The sequence below is a fragment of the Stomoxys calcitrans genome, chromosome 4 (genome assembly GCF_963082655.1).
Source record: "Stomoxys calcitrans chromosome 4, idStoCalc2.1, whole genome shotgun sequence".
Lineage (NCBI taxonomy): Eukaryota > Metazoa > Arthropoda > Insecta > Diptera > Muscidae > Stomoxys > Stomoxys calcitrans.
Genome location: NC_081555.1, coordinates 122,150,114 through 122,170,846, shown reverse-complemented (window position 1 = coordinate 122,170,846; position 20,733 = coordinate 122,150,114). Strand labels below are relative to the sequence as shown.

The following is a 20,733-nucleotide window of genomic DNA, read 5'->3' as shown; positions in this document are numbered from 1 at the left end:
GGTCATTTATTAACCGATTCTCTTGAAATTTGGTAGGAAGGATTTTCTCTTCAGTCTAGTCGACATTACTGGTGAATATCATAGAAATTTTTCATCCAATTTCGATGAAATTTAGTACAGCGAGTTCTTGTTACTAAACCTTTTTGTGGACTATCATCAAGATTGGACCACATTTGGATATAGCTGCCATATAGACTGATCTCCCGATATAGAGTATTGAGCGCATAAAAGGAGCATTTTTCATCCGATTTTGATGAAACTTGAAATAATGCGTTTTCATACCCCTCTAAACCTTTTTGTTGAACGTCGTCCAGATTGGGCCATATAGGGAATGCGGTATATTTATTGGGTATTTACCAAATAAATTCCCAAGCGTTGGGTATTTACCCGGTAGAAACCTATCTGTACACATTACTTTGTACGTATACAAGAAAATAATGCGTAGCAGACCCAAAGACTTGCAAATAGGTACATTCTCAGATACAACATTTTTTTGTTTAGACTGAGCAAAGAGCTGTCGGTATATTGAGCAGCTCGAACGAGTGAGGATGATAAACTCGGAAAGTGACAATTTTTAAAGATTCGGTACCAAAATGCTGGTATGTCCAATGAAAAAATCATTAAAGCAATTTAATGTTCAACCTCTAATTTATAAATAAAATTCAATTATTTGTTTTTGTTCTTTATATAAACTGTTATTCAACTTAATCCATGAACACTTTCAAATTTGTAGCGCACAATAACTTTTTTCGATTTTAATTTTTTTTTTATCACAAAATGTATTTTTTTTTCCACCAACAAAATATTATCCTATATTATTTTCAAAGAATTACGTTTATAGAAATTGCTATCTTTTTAAATCTTCCACATTTTTTTTTTATTAGAGATTAAAGTCATTCCTTTAAATTATTATTAAAATGCTTAATATTTTTTAACGCAAAAGAAAAGCAAGTCCAAAACTATATACATATATATAAAACTTTAACCATAACTACTATATGTTGTAACTTGAATGTGTTTTACAATAACTAACCAAGTGATGCACCAGTTTTTATGAACATTTACCCTTTGTTTTTCTTTTAAAACAAAAATCCCAAAATAATAAAACAAAAAAAATTGTTTCATATTTTATCGAAAGAAAAACAAAATAATTGTTTTCAAATAGCCTTTTCGAACAGAGTGAATGAAAACGAAGCAAAACAAATATAAAACAAAGAAAATATCTCAATTTAGTGTTAAAAATACACCAATTATAAGAAATTTTTAATTAAATTATTTATTAGGAAGTGATGGAAAAAGAAGAAAACATAACAAAAATAAAATGTTAAAACTATTTATTAAGGCAGGCGAATTATGCTTATTTCAAATTGGAATGAAACGAGGACGACGAACAAAATGATATATGTTAATTGAAACAGTATTGAATAATTTTAAAAATCCCCGTTTTTATATATATACATACAGAAAATATAAGTTTTCTTTTTTAACAACAACAACAAAAAAATGTTACAAACCTATAATGAATAACTACCAATGTAAAAGCAGAAAAAATCCCCAACAAAAATAACAAATACAAATTGTTTGTCCTTAACTTTTAACAAATAAATGAAATAGCAGCGAATACAAAGGTGTTTTTTTAATCCAAAAAATTGTTAGACTCGTGCACTACACGGACTAACTGTGCACTACACGGACTGGAACTTTGAGTTCCGACTTATGTCGCACTGTACTCTACTCTACTCTTTTCAACTCTACTCTACTCTACTCTACTCTACTCTATTCTACTCTATTCTATTCTATTCTATTCTACTCTACTCTACTCTACTCTACTCTACTCTACTCTACTTTACTCTACTCTACTCTACTCTACTCTACTCTACTCTACTCTACTCTACTCTACTCTACTCTACTCTACTCTACTCTACTCTACTCTACTCTACTCTACTCTACTCTACTCTACTCTACTCTACTCTACTCTACTCTACTCTACTCTACTCTACTCTACTCTACTCTACTCTACTCTACTCTACTCTACTCTACTCTACTCTACTCTACTCTACTCTACTCTACTCTACTCTACTCTACTCTACTCTACTCTACTCTACTCTACTCTACTCTACTCTACTCTACTCTACTCTACTCTACTCTACTCTACTCTACTCTACTCTACTCTACTCTACTCTACTCTACTCTACTCTACTCTACTCTACTCTACTCTACTCTACTCTACTCTACTCTACTCTACTCTACTCTACTCTACTCTACTCTACTCTACTCTACTCTACTCTACTCTACTCTACTCTACTCTACTCTACTCTACTCTACTCTACTCTACTCTACTCTACTCTACTCTACTCTACTCTACTCTACTCTACTCTACTCTACTCTACTCTACTCTACTCTACTCTACTCTACTCTACTCTACTCTACTCTACTCTACTCTACTCTACTCTACTCTACTCTACTCTACTCTACTCTACTCTACTCTACTCTACTCTACTCTACTCTACTCTACTCTACTCTACTCTACTCTACTCTACTCTACTCTACTCTACTCTACTCTACTCTACTCTACTCTACTCTACTCTACTCTACTCTACTCTACTCTACTCTACTCTACTCTACTCTACTCTACTCTACTCTACTCTACTCTACTCTACTCTACTCTACTCTACTCTACTCTACTCTACTCTACTCTACTCTACTCTACTCTACTCTACTCTACTCTACTCGATTCTACTCGATTCTACTCGATTCTACTCGATTCTACTCGATTCTACTCGATTCTACTCGATTCTACTCGATTCTTCTCGATTCTACTCGATTCTACTCGATTCTTCTCGATTCTACTCGATTCTACTCGATTCTACTCGATTCTACTCGATTCTACTCGATTCTACTCTACTCTACTCTTAATTATATACTGAGTGCCAATGATACTCGAAATGACAAGTCGAGCCTTCATGTAACCAGTAGCCAACATCGGTGGGTAAGGGGTGGCTGGAGGCGAGCCTCGGATCATGGAGCAAACGGAAAGAATCGGTGTCATATGAACCAAGAACTGTATGAGCTGTATGACGACGTCAGCATACACTCAACCAATACTTGTTATTCGAAACAACAATAATGTTTGCTTAAACAGCTGTATTTGTCTGCTGAAAATTGGAAAGCAAACATATGGCTGCTGTATTAGCAAACATTTCTTCAACATTTCTGTTATTTCAACTAACAAAATCTGCTGTCTTTACACAAGTCTGCTGAAAAAAAAAATTGTATGCTAATTTGTATGGTTGTCTGTTACTTTTTTTGATTACTTTGGGCATTTTTTAAAAATTTTATATAGTAGTGGTGCTAATAAACATCTACTGAGACACACATTTTTATATGTGCTCTATTTTTTCTTCTAAGACTTTTCAGCAATAAGCCTGCTACTCTGAAATTGCAGTAATAGTAGAACTGCTGCTACAGCAGCATCAAAATTAAAGTTCAGCAGACAGTGTTTGCCATTTTCAGCAAACTTTTTTTCTATGAGTACAACGTATCAAAATCCTACAACGGATACGATGGCTAGGTTATGTTGTCAGAATGGATGAAGAAGCTCCAGCGAAGAAGTCTTTTGAAGGCAAACATAGAGGTACACGCAAACCGAGACGATCAAAAGTCCAAAGTAAACATCGAGTAGTGAAAGACATCTCGGAAGCTTGATGTCAGATATTTTAGAAGAAGCGCAGAACATCGAGGCGCTTGTAAAGCTCTTCTTAGTTTGGCTAACAGGTTAAACGTTCTGTCATACGCAGTTAAAGTAAAGCAAGGCTTTCTTCTGTCTCTCCATAGGCATCTTCTAAAGAAGCAGAATGTCAAATATAGCATAAAAGTCAGATTTATCTTTTAGGGTTTCCTGGGCATTTACTAGACTGGAATTTGTAGATGTGAGAGAAGTTTCATATGTGTTATTAAAATAAATAAAGAACTCATAAATATTCCAAGTTGTGTTTGAAATAAACGTTGATGTAAAAAGTATCGAAAACATCTACAATTTCTTTATACTTTTTCTTATTAAAAATATTTTATAAATTTATGTTTGTTGTTTTATATATTATAATTTATTGTTTTATATATTATAATCGTTGTTTTCTTAGAAAACTGCTATATTTTTGCATTTTATTGTAAAAATAAAGTTGTTGTTCAAGACATTAAACTTTTGCGCACACAATACTGTAAGAAAAAGAAAAACATATTAATACAAGCAAAATAAAAAAAAAACATATGCGCGACCAACATGACATTGTAATTTTGCGCATCCATTTGCTAAATAATTGCGTGTCAGATCCAAACAATTTTTTCCACAATAATGATATAAGATTTGAAAATTGTATGATTATTGTTAATATATTGACTTCTCAGTACGCTTTCAAAATATCTGTAGTCTCGATTAGGTCTACAGACATATCAGATTTTCTGTTCGATAGGTTAAGTCGGGTGCAGCCGACTATATATTATCCTACACCACCGAGTCTACCAACTACTTTTTATAAATATAGACCCTTATCCTAAATCTTGTCTGTCTTTTATTTTGTATGCTTACTAAAATAGTGAATAAAACAGCAAGATGTTTTTACAATAGGGCTTAAATTCTGGCAGTCGTAAGTCTAAAGGCAAATATCGGCTAAAAAATATATATGGGAGCTACATATGAATCTAAACGAGGGACATGGGTTCAATTCCCACCAGAGCCCTTGGTCTGTTGCTACTGTGGTATCACAGTGGACTTAAAATTGTCTAAGTGACTTTGTAACGGACTGCCACTCTTACCTAACCTAACCTACATATAAATCTGCACCGATTTTAATGAAATTTTGCACACATATTGGGACGTCAAACATAACACCTCGTGCAAAATTGTAAGTCCACTGTTGCTACTGTGGTATCACAGTACTGTGTATCACAGGCTACTGTGGTATCACAGTGGACTTAAAATTGTCTAAGTGACTTTGTAACGGACTGCCACTCTTACCTAACCTAACCTACATATAAATCTGCACCGATTTTGATGAAATTTTGCACACATATTGGGACGTCAAACAAAACACCTCGTGCAAAATTTGGTAAAGATAGGACCAAAATTGTGGCTTCTACAGCCTTAAAAGATTATACCGGGTGAAATATATATACGGGAGCTATTTCTAAATCCGATCCGATCCTGATGAAATGTTGCACACATATTGGGACGTAAAAAAAAATCTTTTCATGTCAAATTTGGTAAAGAATGGACTAAATTTGTGGCTTCTACAGCAAATGGCATATTGGGTGAAAGATCAATATGGCAGCTATATCTAAATCTGAACCGATTTTGATGAAACTTTGCGCATGCATTAGGACGTCAAAAAAAGCACTTCATGCTAAATTTGGTAAAGATCGGACTAAATTTGTGACTTCTACAGCCTTAATAGGCCATATCGAATGAATGATATATATGGAAGCTATATCTAAATCTAAACCGATTTTGATGAAACTTTGCGCATGTATTAGGAAGTCAAAAAAAACACTTCATTCTAAATTTGGTAAAAATCGGACCAAAATTGTGACTTCTACAGCCTCAATAGGCCATATCGGATGAAAGATATATATGGGATCTATATCTAAATCTGATTCGATTTTGATGAAATTTTATACACGAAATTTTATTAGGTCACACGAAACATCATTTTATTAGGTCACACGAAACATCTCATGCGTAATTTTGTAAAGAGCAGACGAAAATTGTGGATACTACAGACTGCAAATGTCACATCGGATGATATATATGGGAGCTATATCTAAATCAGCACCGATTTTGATGAAATTTGGAGTTGGACACAAAAAAAAACACTTCATGCCAAATTTGGTAAAGATCAGACCAAGATTGTGGCTTTTACAGCTTCAAAAGGACGTATAGGATGAAAAATGTATATGGGACCTATATCTAAGTCTAAAACTATTTTTTTCAAAATCAATGTCATTCGTCCTTGCACCAAAAAAGTGACTTGTGCAAAATTTTATGCAAATCGGACAACAAATGCGAACCGTGCCTTGATTACAAAAATACATGGACAGACAAATAGACAGACAGACGGACATAGCTAAATCGAATCAGGAAGTGATTCTAAGCAGATCGGTATACCTATCGATGTGTCTAGCTCTTTTCCTTCTTAGCGTTGCAAACAAATGCACAAAGTTAAAATGCCCTGTACCACAGTAGTGGTGTAGGGTACAAAAATATGCATCACCTGCGTTATGGAGAGGAGGTCCTCCTTCACTACACAGAAGTGAAATTGCACCGAATATAGACAATTTTGCGTAAATCACCTAAAAGCGTGCTAAGTTCGGCCGGGCCGAATCTTATATACCATCCACCATGGATCGCATTTGTCGAGTTCTTTTCCCGGTATCTCTTTTTAGGCATACAAAAGATAAAAGAAAATAAGTGCTATGCTAATCGCTATGGAGCTAATCAAGTTATGTTCCGATTCGGAATATAATCGAATTAAATGTTAAAGACCCCAATAGAAGTCATTGTGTACAATTTCAGCTAATTCGAATAAGAATTGCGTCCTTTAGGGGCTCAAGAAGTAAAATAGGGAGATCGGTTTATATGAGAGCTGCATAGACCGATTCAGACCATATTTGGCACGTATATTGAAGGTCATGGGAGAAGCCGTTGCACAAAATTTCAGCCAAATCGGAAAATAATTGTGCCCTCTAGTGGATCAAGAAATCAAGATTCAAGATCGGTTTATATGGCAGCTATGTCAGGTTAGGAAACGATTACAACCATACTTGGCACAGTTTTAAGAAGTCATGACGAAAGAGGTAATTCAAAATTTAAGCCAAATCGGATAGAAATTGCGCCCTATAGTGGCCCAAGAAATTAAGATCCAAGATCGGTTTATATGGCAGCTATATCAAAACATGGACGGATATGGCCCATTTACCATCACAAAAGAAGAAGAAGTATTTGCACAAAATTTCTTGTGTTTAGTTTTACTCCTTCGAAAGTTAGCGTGCTTTCGACATGCAGAAGGACAGGCGGACGGACGGACATGGCTAGATCGACTTAAAATGTCATGACGATCAAGAATATGTATATCCCAATGTTACTTCTTGAGCCTTTAGAGGGCGTAATTTAAACCGATGTGGATGAAATTTCGCACAGTACTTCTAACATATGGTCTGAATCGGTTCATAAGCTGATATAGCTCCCATATAAACCGATCTCCTGGTTCTACTATTTGAGTGCCTAGAGGTCGCAATTCTAATACCACAGTAGTGGTACAGGGTATTATAACTTAGTGCATTTGTTTGTAACACCCAAAACGAAGAGAGATAGACCCATTCATAAGTATACCGATCGACTCAGAATCACTTTCTGATTCGATTTAGCTATGTCCCTCTGTCTGTCAGGTCTGTCTATGTTAATTGTGTACAAAATACAGGTCGCAATTTTCATCCGATTATCTTCAAATTTGGTATGGGCATGTTTGTCGACCTAGAAACGAAGCCTATTGAAACTGGAAAAAATCGGTCCAGATTTGGATATAGCTTCCATATATATGTTCGTCCGATTTGTAGTAATAATGCAATAAAATAGTCATTTGTTAACCGATTCTGTTGAAATTTGGTAGGAAGGATTCTCTAATGACTCTCGATATTACTGGTAAATATCAAATAAATCGCTTCAGTTTTGGATATAGCTCCCATATATATGTTCGTCCGATTTGCAGTAATACAGCAATAAAATGGTCATTTGTTAACCGATTCTCTTGAAATTCGACAGGAGGGATTTTCTTATGACTCTCAATATTACTGGTGAATTTTAAAGAAATCTGTTCAGATTTAGGTATAGCTCAAATATATATATATCGCCCGATTTTCACTTCTAGACCCACTGCAAGCGCATTTATTGACCAATCTTCCCAAAATTTTGTACAACGCTTTCCTCGACGAATTCCACAATGTCCATAAAGTTTGATAGAAATCGGTTCAGATTTAGTTATAGCTCCTATCTACAATATATGTTCGTCACATTTTGGTAATTTTTTGTCATTGATCAACCGTAGTTATTTTATTTTGAACATATTTGCTTTGCTCGAAATTTGATACAGTTATTTTAATAACCTATCTGAATGCATCCGCCGAGCTCCATCAAAATTGGTTCAGAAATAGATATAGCCCCACTTTTGTATTTATAGGGTAGGTGTAGAGTATTATAAAGTTGGCACCGCCCGACTTTTGCCTTTCCTTACTGGTTTATAACTGCCTTAAGATAGCCTTCACTATTTATGTTCATAATGTACCACAACTTATATGAACACTTCAAAAAGGATTCAAAAAATTTCAAAATACCAAGCAGATCATAAGGTGCTATTAGCCCCGCATGAACCTTGTGCAGATGTATGGCTACCGCCAGGAATAACCTCTCATTTAGCCACTCCATAATATTGGAAAATAGGCGAACTTGCATTGATTTTAATGATAAAAAAGTTCATTGGCATTTCCTTTCTTCCGCTCCACATCCAATCGTTTGTTTGTGTATATTTTTTTTTTATCTTGCTCACGATGACTATGTGCTCTGCGGGAAATACATTTCTTTTCAATGGAAAAACACCTCAATCGCAATTTTGGGTTCTTTGTGATGCATTCATGTCAGAGTCGGCATCCTTGCGATGGTTTCATACCGACATCGTTCCTCCTCTTAGTAATTTATCTATTGTTTACATTTTTTATTTATACAATGCTCTCCTCCCGCCACAACCAACGGACTGCCTTTCCCGAAACAGCATCTTTGGACAAAGCAGCAAAACTCAAAACAGACAGACATCCACATGCCGTAGGAGAATGAAATTATTGACCGAGTCACGGCTCTCAGGAAATATTGATTAACTGGCACTTGGCCAAATTATATTTACGCTTCGTTCTAATGACCATTATTTCGTTTGTTTTCTTTTCATTTTTAATTTAATAGATGAGGAAAGCAAAGCAAAAGAGTGGCATTATAGTGCATTGCATTCAAAAATGTGTCAGAGAAGTGTTTGCATGTCACTGTACGTAAATTTTTATAACGAGCTGTTTAACATTATGCCGGAATATTCACCTTGTTATGGCATTTGTAACATGTGGTGACAATAAACGGAAGCTGTAATCATTAACGCATAATTTTTGTTAGGACTTTAAACTATTTTATATGGAAAATTTTTAACAAGTATTCAACTATCCATCAAGAGGTCTTATTTTAAATCAACTGGTATTTCGGTAGCTGCCACATTTTAAGGTTTTTTTCATTGACATTTGACAAGTAGAAAAAAAATTGTCCCATATGGGGCTCGCAAAACCCAAGGATTATTTTTGAGAAGCCTTTCCATTCTCAACGATTGTGTATTTGATGCTGTTTATGGTCCGGCAGGGTTATTGAAACATACTTTTTCGAAAAACCGATACGATGAATAAATGGCCCTATATAGAGATGATAAATGATTATTTATGGTCAGAGTTCGATGGTATTGAACTAAGTGATCTGAATGGTCTTTTACGGGAAAAGTATTCGGGCCGTGTTATTTCTAGAAGAGGTGATAACAATTGACCAACGAGCCCTTGTGATTTAACACCTTGCCACTATTTCCTTTGGGGTCACGTGAAAGATAAGTATAGAATTCATAAGGTTATCAGATGCCGGTCCGTTATTGCTATGACCATACCATAACTGCTATCGAGGAAGTAGGGCAATCACTTTGCGATTTGGTTAAAGGAAATTTCATGAATAGGATATGGTCATATAAAAAATGTCGTGGTGGCCATTTCGCTGGTGTTCTTTTTCATTATTAACGGCATACCTTCCTTTTTATTCTTCCGATCATTTATCTCAAAATATGGATTTTGTCTTACTCTTGCTTTTGTCTTACTCTTATGGGAAAACTCTTTACTTTACTAAAAATAGACATTATAGACTAACGTGGGGGAAGGTCCGAAGGACAACGAATGAAACTGCCCTCGACTGTCGCAAATCTCTCAACGAGATGGCTGAACAGTTCAAAATCCGTTCTGGGTCGCACGGGCCACAGAGATATCCCAGGGAATTGGACGAGCTTGCGAAACTACACATTCCAGGCAAAGTGGAATCAGTGGGTATGCGACTAGCGACATGTAAGCTAAGTTTTCATGAACAGGCCCGAAGGACAATTTATGATAGATGGTCAAAAAGAGGGCTGTGAGCATTCCAAAACTATATGGCCTAATCCAGACTAGAATAAGACTACCGCTTTGCTATCACTGGCTACAACAGACGTCTCAGTCATTGTGTCCGTCATGACAGGTCACTGTCTAATCGGAAAACATACTGACAGACTGAAGGTTGTCAACAACGACTTTTGCAGAAGCTGTGATGACATCGAAGAAGAAGAGAATATAGAAAACCTTCTGCGTGTGTGTGTGGCTCGCACTAGCAGTCAGAATAAGTTAAACTTTAGGTTCTCATTTCTTTGAGAACCTGTCTGACTTAGTGGATGTGAACATTCACAAGTTAATGGACTTTTTAAAGCGATCTAGATGGTTCAACGGTAGGAACTAGAAAGCGTCTTACTTCTTCTGTTCCTATGGTATCACAATGGATGAAAACATCTAAGTGAGTCTGATGGCAGACTGCCACTTAAACCTAACCTAACCTTACCTATCCCCTCCTAATGCTGGCGACATTTGTGGGGTATTTTGTCACATATTCGCAAAAAAAATAAAATGTTTGGGACATTTTTACGACAAACTAAATCTCTTTATCACTTCGCTTCAACATATCAAACCTTAGCCATAAACGTAGGATTATTTAACGTAACAATTTTTGTTTATTGTAAACCCCTTAGCAGCTTTGCCTACGATAAAAGGACCTTTCTTTTGTTGCAATACAAAAAACTCTTTAATTACAAAAGAGGGTCGATAGCCGCAAACAATTATACGTGTACCGAATCAGCAAATTTTCTCTTGTGTCTATCCTTGAGCGTATAGACCAGTGGTTGGCGAAAATACCCACACTATTGCACATTACTGTAGGCTTTCACAAGAAAATAATCCCAAGCAATCCCTGGGCTTCCAAATAATTATATACATTCTCACACACAACTTTTTTTCCTTTCTTGTCTTGATTGGACGAATAGTAGTCAGTATATTGAGCAGCTTACTGAAGTAGGAAAGTCAAAAATTTTTAAAATTTAGCCTAAGGTACAAAAATACTGGTATGTCCAATGGTAAAAATCATTTAAGACACAAACAAATGGCTGCCAGGTTCAAAAAACGCAACAAGAATTCCGAAGGCACATACATTGTTTGGTAATATTTACACAGTAAGGAAGTATTCATCCCAAAGTAGACATTTTAGTGTGCGAAAACAACAACTCCCATAAGTATTTTTTTGTTTTATTTATAGCATGACTAATACCGTAGATCATAATACAAAACCATAATAGAGTAGTGCGAAACTGGAAGGCCTTTAAAAAATTTTTGTATCATAACCAGTGTTGCCGTTTTTGGAAGGATCTTACTAAAATTGCTAGGTGTTTATCATCTTGGTAGGTTGGTAGGCTGACATCAATTTTTGGTAGGGTTTTCCAACGTTCATATGAATAGCAAGCTAATTACCGAAAAAAATCACTCCTTGTCGTTTCTGTACAATCGTTAAGAGTGCAGAAAAAAACCATGGAAGTCGAGAAGCCAAATACTGTAACAAGGGGTCTCACTGATTCAAATTTCCCGAAAAAGGGCGTTAGTTCTGAGGTTGATTATAACTGGTACGAGTTTAAAGGTATCTCTTCTAAATTTCATAAATTGTTGATAGGAAATGGGGCTTTTGTGCATTCAAAGCCTTCAGTCGGAAAACAGGGATATGTGACAGTTGCATACAAATATGGCCAAATCTAGTCCATACTCAGGGTCTATGTAACTCACTGGACCCTGAGTGACGAAAATTGGTAATAAAAGCGTTTCTGGGCTAAAACTCTTAATTTGGGGGACTGCTTTACACAAACTCAGCACGGTTGTTCATTAAAATGGGGTCATGGGTACTATATCAAGATAGAGGTCATTTCTAACTTAAGGCTGTAGAGTGATTTCATCAAATAGACGGACGGGCGTATCTAGATCCTGTATGAATAACGACTATCTAGTACTTTGTAGCTTTGAAACTTTTCGGTGGTGGGTAAAAATACATTTTTGGCTTGCGCAACATTTGGTAGGTTTTGGTCGGGTTTGGTAGGGTTTTTCTTAAATTGTGGTAGGAAATAATATTCTTGAGTGCCAACACTGGCCATAACATCAAATTAAACCCAAATAAACTCTGAATGAATTTAAATTACCAACTGAGATCTGCTTATATTTGGCAAAAATTTAAGTTTAAATTAATTAACAGCATTAAGCTGAATTCGGCGTCCTTTTCGCGACGTTATATGATATCTTAATCATGACGTTATATTAATTTATAAACAAAGATAAACTAGTTGAAACCCCAAATAAAAATGCAAATTTTGCCCATTACCATTTTACTAAGGAACAGAGGCAAAACCTCAAATAACATCTTCTATATATCAGGAATGAAAGGTATTGCAAGGGTAAAACAAAACTTAATAATTGTCAACTATTCTGGCAAGAATTTATCGCAAACAAACATTTACTTTAATCGTAAACAAAGTCCGGTTTTTAGAAAATAAGTTTACTTGGCGAAAATTTTGTTTATGTGAAACGAATTATTTTTTTGCGTGTAGAGACTGAAGCCTTAAGAAAACCAAGAACTAAAATTCCTGGATGGTTTTATGTAGGGATATGTGTATGTAAGAACCTGCGATTTGGTGTAGGTATTGAAGGGTACGAGATTACTTTATGTACCAGATTTCACCCAAATATGTATAGGGACTTTATATGTTTAGTTTAGTTATATCTTAGCAGCTGGTTTTTTACAAGAATATAATTTTTTTTTCTTGATACCACTCCCACCCTTCACCGTAGGTGGAGGTATACTAATTTCATCATTCCGTTTGTAACACCCCAAAATATTCGTCTAAGACCCCATTAAGTATATATTTTCTTAATACTTATGATTTTTTTAGTCGATATAGCCATGTCCGTCCGTCCGTCTGTCGCAAGCACGCTTAATTTCGGAGCAGAACAGCTGAGTGCCTTAAATTTTTGCACAAATTCCTTCTTATTTATGTAACAGCGCAATTCTTATCCGATTTAGCCGAATATTTGCACAATGAGTTTTCCTATAACCTCTAACAGATGTACTTAGTATAGTTTGAAACAGTCAAAAATCGTATATGACTCCCATATAAACCGATCTCCCGAATATACTTCTTGAGCCTTTAGAGGCCGCAAATCTTATTCTACTTGGCTGGAATTTTGCACGAGGACATTTCCTATGACCTCCATCAGATGGACTAAATGTGGTTCATATCGGTTCAAAACGTGATATAGCTCCTACATAAACTGATTTCGAAATCACGATAGCGGTCGAACGCGTAAAGCTAGCCGCTTAAAATTTTGCATAGATACTAATAGTGATGTAGGTCGTCGGGGATTGAAAATGGGCTATCTCGGTTCAGATTTGGATATTACAAGCCGCGATTTTTATAAGATTTGGCTGAATTTTTGCAAATAGTGTTCTGATATGACTTCCAACAATAGCGCCAAATACGGTCTAAATCAGTCTATAACCACATATAGCTCCCATAAACCGATCTCTCGATCATCCTTGCTCGGTTACTGGAAGCTTTAATTTTTGCTGGTTTGACACAAGTTTGGTATGTAGAATAAAATTATGCAATTCAACTTAATTTATTTTATTATAAATTTTTAGCAGAAACCATAATGGTGGGATCCCTAGATTCGGCCCAGTCGAACTTAGCAGTAAGAGCGTTGTAATTAAAAACTCAGATTTTGTTTGCTGATTTAGCTGACTGAAATGTTTACTGAAACAGCTGTAATATCTACTTTCCCATTTTCATCTGACAAAAACTGCTGTAAAAGCAAACAATTTTGTTTTTTGGATAACAAATTTGGTTTAGTGAGTAATCAGCTATATCGAATAGTTAGCGTCACCTAACCAGTCTGAGTCTCCAACCAAAATTACATCAAAATCAAATAAAAGCCGTCCCTGTCCTGCCCTGATGACAAGAAGCAAATTCGGGAGATCGGTTTCTATGGGGCCTGAACGATATTTCGATCTGTGGTCAATTTTTATGCACTGACCATTCCAAATTATATTGAAATCGGGTCGCCCCGGTAGTCGAGTTGGTAGCGTGCTCGTATTACAAGTGTGGGGATAGTGGGTCTGTCGCTACTGTGGTATCAAAGTTGACTAAAAAAGTCTAAGTGAGTCTGTTTAGAAAATAGACTGTCATTTTGACCTAACCTTACCTATCTTAATAAGTAAAATGAGGAGTAAGGTTTATTCGTGGCTACATTAAAATTTGGGCCGATATGTACCATACTCCGCACATATATCAAATTGGCTAATTCAAATCGGGGTACCGCCGAAAACATCAGAAAAAATTTTTCAGCGGTGGTTATCTTGTTCTCCTCCTCCTAGTTCTAGCGATACTTGAGAGATAATTGACTTAGGTAATAATCCATGTAAACACCACTTCTTAGTGGTGGCGCTCGGTAGCAAGCCGTTCGGACTCGGCAATAAAAAGAAGGATTCCTATCGTTAAAAAGTCAGCACTGTTATGAGCGAAGAATCCTTAACGGAATGTTCATGGGCAACTTTGAAATTAACCACTGTGATACAGTTTAATATGGCGTGGCGTGTCTTCGAACTAAACATGCCTATGCATGTACGTGGCGTGTCTTCGAACTAAACCTGCCGATGCACAAACAAATAACATGTAGCCAACTTCAACTACATATATACTTTATTCTTAAAGATAGTACACCCACAGAAAAAATGAATCACACGTTGTCAATAGTCATCCCATTGTTTCCAAAAGCTACTATTTTTTGTTAACGAAACGTTCGAAATTAAAAAAAAAAAAAAAAAAAAAACACATTCTGACAACGTCTGGTGAAATAATTTTTGTTTGCTGCAGAGAGTCGAACATGTGTTTGTAAAGGGTTTTTATGATTAAAAGTTATAATCATAAAAAATTCAAAAAAATGCATGAAATCTTTATTCGAATCGATAGTACGGACAATATAAATTAATGTTTGAAGATTATTTCATTTGCATTAACTGTGACTGACTGTGACCTCAAATGGTCCATCCGCTTAGTCTAATTTTGGCCTCCTCTTTCTAACATATCGGCCGGTATCTCACATGCTTCAATGTTGTCTTCCAATGCATCAATTGAAGCATGCTTTTTTGTATTGATATGTGATTTAACATAGCCACACAAAAAATATTCTATAGGCGTTAAATCGCATGATCTAGGCGGCCAATTGACCGGTCCCGAACGTGAAATGAAAGGTTCAACGAACTCGCCTCAATATCCATTGTTACGGGTGCTGTGTGGCAAACGTCGTGTTGAAACCAAATGTCATGCAAGTCAAGCTCATGCATTTTGGGCAAAAAAATTTGGATATCATCTCACGATAGTGTTCACCATTCACATTTACGTTACAATCGCATCGTCTTTGAAGAAGTACAATTATGCTTATTAACGTACCCATTGAGCCAAAAATGAGCTTTGCTGCTCAATGAAAGAAGCGCGCGATGAATTTTCTTAACAGATGCAAGACGACTCGTGGTTAAAATATAGACCAAACAAAAGATGTTTGACAGTGAAACAAAGAACGAAACATGCATGAGCAGTTTTAACCAGTGTTGCCAAAAAATAGATAATAGCTAAAAAATCACCCTTTACATCGATCCCATGACTGTTTGCTTACAAACGTCTTAATACTCATTGTTAAGAGTTATTCAAACTTAAGGTTGGTAACTTGTGCTCACAAATTCAAAACCACATGTTGTTAATATTATCAACAACGCCGGCATATAATTGCTGTTTTATTTTAGTACTAGATAGATAAGCCGAAAGGGGCAACAATAAAACGCAAAACAAGTTTCCAGTGCAAGCCTGTTTTTTTCTGGCATCAAGTGGTAACGCCATTTGCCAACCCGTCAAAACAATACGAAGAAAAAATGCTAATATTTGTAAAATTTAGAGCTAAAATTTGAAAAAAGGAGCAATCAACTAAGATTTATTTACACTTGTGTAAATAATACTTAATATTGATGAACAAGTCGTTGGAGATTGCAAATGGGCTATATCAGTTCAGATTTAGATGTAGCTGCCATATAAACCGATCTCCCGATTTGACTTCTTGAGCCCTTACAAACCGCAATTTTTGTAGTGTTTGTTACGACTTTCAACAACTGGGCCAAGTACGGTTCCAATCGGTCTATAACCTGATATACTAAATTAAATTTCCCAAGAGCATTCCCTTAAGGAACAGAAGATGTTTCTCTTCTATCAATGGGTGCAGCCCGATTAAGGTTTAAGCTTATTGATAAGGGGCCTCCTTTTTATGCCGAGTCCGAACGCCGTGCCGCATAGCGACACCACTTGGTAGAGAAAATTTAACATGGCAGGATACCTCACAAATGTTGCCAATATTAGTAAGGGAAAACCACCTCTGAAAATTTTTCTGATGTTCACGCCGGGATTTGAACCCATGCATTCGGCGTGATAGGCGGACATGCTAACCTCTGCGCCATGGTGGCCTCCATCTGAAATAGCTCCCATATAAACTGATCTCCCGATTTGACTTCTTGAGTCCTTACGAGCCTCAATTTTTGCCGGATTTGGCTGAAATTTTTCATGCGGTGTTCTGTTAAGACTTTGAACAACAGTGCCAATAACACTGTCCAAATCAGTATATAACCCCATATAGCTCCCATGTAAACCGATCTCTTGATCATCCTTATTCAGTTCCTAGAAGCTTTAATTTTTGCTGTTTTGACAGAAGTTTGGTATGTAGAATAAAATTATGCCCTTCAACTAAATTTATTTTGTACAACTTTTTAGCAGAATCCATGCTGGTGGGTTCCCAAGATTCGGCCAGTCTGAAGTTAACTTATTTCATTATACCATTAACAATAGAGGTATTTCTGCCAATGGTCACACTTATTTGCGAAAAACATATCATGACAATCCTGACAACAGATGTTCTACATAAGCCTCCACTGGTAACATATCGAGAATTTCATTGTCCTGGATAGGTGCAATTTTCATACAAATAGCATTGCACTGCCCAGTACTAAAATAAAACACAGCTAATAATGAAGCCATTGATACATGATTTTTCAACATATTTTTTTTCTATCTAGTGTAATTATAATAGACCGATACACGGACATGGCTTGATTATCCTTTAATTTTAGGCTATCAAGAATATATGTATGTTACATAGGGTCACAGATGCATGCGGAATGAAAAAATAGAAAACTTCATACCATCTGTCTCTTTGTTATTTAAATCTTAAACTTTCGATTGCGTAATGTTTACTTCTAGCACTACCCAGGTAAATCTGTTTAATCTAAAAACAAATTTGCAAACTATTATTGCCTCATCAGAAAAAATCCTTGATTACAATTGCCAACGAACGTGCAGCCCCAGCCGTCAGTATGCAAGATTTTGGCTAATTTTCCCAACGACTGGGCTCACTCGTGCTCACTCGTAATCACATGACATTTACGTTGTTGCAAGTTGGCCGATGGTGCATCGCGGCGTCAATCAGAACAATGCTAAAATCACTGTAGCACTTATGTGCGAATGTGTATGCTTTAATGCTTTCTAATTTCATCTGAGGGAATCAAAAAAAATCCACCAAAACTATTTAAGAAGTGCGTGCCAACTTTTCTAACAGTTTAAAAATAAATATTGGCACGTTTACAAATTTGGCGTACTTCTTGCACTAAAGCAATTAAATAATACGCTTTAAATAAAAACTAAACACAATAAAAACAATAACATAGAAAATAGCCTGAGCATAGGAGCAAGCAAAGATAGCGAGATGCATAAACACTAGAACACACATTCATGCAACATATAAAACTGGCAACAAAAATTAATGTTAAAGACCTGCAGCGGTGCAAAAGTGTGGCGATGTTAAAAAAGCGTCAATACGCCACTGGTCAAAACTACGAATGAGTGTCTAATTTATAGAAGCTTGCTCTCTTGGCCATGATGTGTCTATACCACAGAAACAAAATAAAGTAAAACAGAGTTGCCATCGCAAAGCCAAATATTTGACTTTGTCTACTAAAGTGTAAATAATCTACTATAATTAGACTTAAGCACAACAGCAACAAAGAAAATTTTAGAGACAAACAAAATACATTTGTCAGGAAGTATTGCTTTTATTGTAACGTTGCGCTTCAGCATATCAAACGGTGGCCATTACACAGATAGGAAAAATATGTTTCAAAATCATGCGCCAACGTTGCCATTATCATACACGGCCGTTGTTGGAAATATTGTCAACAAGCGTGAATGATTTTGCGAGCAAGCGTTGTTGATTCATGCAATGACCGTTGTGGACATCATCCCTTCGAAATGTGTATGTATACCAACCTTAAGTTTAAATGACTCTTAAAATCTTGTATGTGTATAGACGGCCGAGGTGCAATGTGGTAAGGTGTTTGTAAACACACAATGAGATTGATGAAACACAGGTTCGATAATCATCGGCACACAAAATCTTTTGTGATCTTTAAATAATGTGCACTGTGCACTAGAAGTTGTCAGAATGTAAACGTCTGTGGACGTTTTGTTCAACATACCTGTTGTTGGTTTATAAATATTTGTTGTTGATCTAATAACATCTGTGTGTTGATTCACTTTTATGAACGAATGTGGCCACTTTGTCAACGACGTGCTTGATTTTTTCTATGGGTGTACCCTAATATTATTGAACGTAAATAACTATGTTTATTGTAAAGCCCTATATCAGATTCGTCTACGGTAAAAGGACCTTTCTTTCGTTTTAAAATCAAAAACCCTTTAATTGCAAAAGTGCTTAGATAGTCGCAAACGATTATTGGTGTGCCAGTGGTTGGCAAAAATACTCACTGTATTGAACTGTACTTTGTACGTACATAAGAAAATAATTCCAAGCAGACCCATAGGCTTGTAAATAACTTCAACTGTGCGCTAGTCACTGGTATAGACACCATCTCACACATAACATTTTTTCCTTTTGTAGTTTGACTTAGGAAAGTCAGCTCGGACGAGTGCGGATGGTAAACTCGGAAGTACCAATTTTTAAAGTTTCGATACAAAAATGCTGGTATGTCCAATGACAAAAATCATTAGAGCAACCCACAAATAGCTGCCAGATACAAGAAAATAAAACAAGAATTTCTTAGGCACATATATACTTTTGGTAACATTATGCGCGCTAAAGAAACATGCCCCACAAAGTAGGTATTTAAATGTGCGAAAACAACAACAATTTTTTGTTTTATTTCTAGTGTAACGAATACAATAGATCATAATACCAAATCATAATGGGTTGTGGGAAATTGGAAGGCTTTTAATAGCTGTGTTTAAGAACTCAAAAATTGTTCTACATTAGAAGGTAAGTGCAAAATATGCAGAATTATTTGGAAAATCTTGAAAAATTCAAATATTGTATCCTTTTAGACAGCAAGAAAAGAACAATGATCGGCTTTTTAAGCGTTTTGATGGAATCATCTTCATCAGAGAGCTACGATGAAACCATCACCGTTCCTTTTGATTTGTTAAGGAGGAAAAATGATTCCATTGTATTAAAAGGGGGTGGCTGGGCAGTTAAAAATTACGCACAGTGGGCTTGGAAAAAATTAGAGCAAATTAGTCTGCCAATTGCGAACAGATGGAACGGAGGCTCTTTAGTAAAAGAGACACAAGAGAATTATTATTGGTCCGGTAAACGAATAATTGTTTGCGGCTATCAAAACACTTTTGCCATTAAAGATTGTTTGGTTTTACAACACAAGGTGCTGAAGGGTTTACAACAAACAAACGTTTAAGGGTTTACTACAAACAAACGTTAACGTTGCAAATGACCCATTACATATGCTGGGTACGGATCCGAACGAACTATGCAGAAGGGCCGAAAAGGTTTTGCATATGGCATATGACTGGTCTAAACCCAGAGGTCTCAATGTTAACCCAAAGAAGCCTGTTCACGAGGTAGACGAAGGTGGGCTAATTTAACGCACCACATTTCCTTAATAAGACGATTTCGATATCTGACAAGGTCAAATACTTAGGTGAAATGATGTTGGACAGGAAACTGGATTGGAGGTGTCACATTCAGGAGCGTACTGAAAAGGCTCGCAGATGTTGACACTTTGTAGGGGTCTGAATCCGAGGATATTCCACTGGCCCTTATGGCAAAATTGCCATAAGGGCGATAACAACCAGGGCGGTAAGGTAACGAACAGTCTTGCAGTGTAAGTCTCTTAGGATGGCAAAATCCGCATCGCTTGGGTGCCGGGCCATAACGGAGTAAGGGGAAATGAAAGGACAGATGACTTGGCGGTGAAGGCCAGTGGACTGCCGTCAATAAACTTGTTTAACCCCAAGCCTTTCGGATCGACGCAGTCCGAGTTAAGGGAGTGGGCGAAGAATGCGCATGCAACATTGTGGAACAGCGAAATGGTCGTGAAAAGACGAGTTATTGGTATCTTAACGGGACACATAGGACTATGAGCTCACTTATGTAAAATCGGTGCGG

At 36.3% G+C, this 20,733-nt stretch overlaps 1 long non-coding RNA gene across 1 annotated transcript in view; it reads right to left on the bottom strand.

Moving 5' to 3' along the window:
* The window catches only part of LOC106092358 (uncharacterized), a 324,230-nt gene that overhangs the window by 243,818 nt on the left and 59,679 nt on the right, over nt 1-20,733 (bottom strand). The window lies entirely within an intron of this gene.